Raw genomic sequence first — 1,213 nt, forward strand, 5'->3', positions numbered from 1 at the left:
ACGACGGAGGATGAGATGCTGGATGGCATCACCAACTCAATGGACCTGAGTTTGAGTGACCTCTGGGAGTTGGTGATGGACAGGGAGGCCTGGCCTGCTGTGATTCATGGGGTCGCAAAGAGTCAGACACGACTGATTGACTGAACTGAACCGAACTGATATGACCATCAGAATGACTAAAGTTTTTTGTTTTTGTTTTTAATGGTGACATTACTGAATATAGGTGAGAATGCAATGAAACTGGATCACTCATACATTGCTGGTGGGAACATAAAATAGAACAGCCACTCTAAAAAACATTTTGGCAGTTTCTTAAAAAAAAAAAATCTCTTAACTATCATATGACCCAGAAATTATACTTCTGTGAGTTTATCCCAAGAAATGATGACTTAAGTTCAACAAAAGTACTTAAACCATGTGAATGCTCATTCAGGTTTTTTTTTTTAATTTTAATTTATTTATTTTTTTTAAATTTTATTTTATTTTTAAACTTTACATAATTGTATTAGTTTTGCCAAATATCAAAATGAATCCATCACAGGTATACATGCGCTCCCCATCCTGAACCCTCCTCCCTCCTCCCTCCCCATACCATCCCTCTGGGTCGTCCCAGTGCACTAGCCCTAAGCATCCAGTATCGTGCATTGAACCTGGACTGGCATCTCGTTTCATACATGATATTTTACATGTTTCAATGCCATTCTCCCAAATCTTCCCACCCTCTCCCTCTCCCACAGAGTCCATAAGACTGTTCCATACATCAGTGTCTCTTTTGCTGTCTCGTACACAGGGTTATTGTTATCATCTTTCTAAATTCCATATATATGTGTTAGTATACTGTATTGGTGTTTTTCCTTCTGGCTTACTTCACTCTGTATAATAGGCTCCAGTTTCATCCACCTCATTAGGACTGATTCAAATGAATTCTTTTTAATGGCTGAGTAATACTCCATTGTGTATATGTACCACAGCTTTCTTATCCATTCATCTGCTGATGGACATCTAGGTTGCTTCCATGTCCTGGCTATTATAAACAGTGCTGCGATGAACATTGGGGTACACGTGTCTCTTTCCCTTCTGGTTTCCTCAGTGTGTATGCCCAGCAGTGGGATTGCTGGATCATAAGGCAGTTCTATTTCCAGTTTTTAAAGGAATCTCCACACTGTTCTCCATAGTGGCTGCACTAGTTTGCATTCCCACCAACAGTGTAAGA

The 1,213-nt window shown here is 39.7% G+C and overlaps 1 pseudogene; it reads left to right on the plus strand.

Moving 5' to 3' along the window:
• The window catches only part of LOC104992084, a 118,340-nt pseudogene that overhangs the window by 91,686 nt on the left and 25,441 nt on the right, over positions 1–1,213 (plus strand).

This window comes from Bison bison, unplaced genomic scaffold, assembly GCF_000754665.1.
Source record: "Bison bison bison isolate TAMUID 2011002044 unplaced genomic scaffold, Bison_UMD1.0 scf7180017864209, whole genome shotgun sequence".
NCBI classification, from domain to species: Eukaryota; Metazoa; Chordata; class Mammalia; order Artiodactyla; family Bovidae; genus Bison; species Bison bison.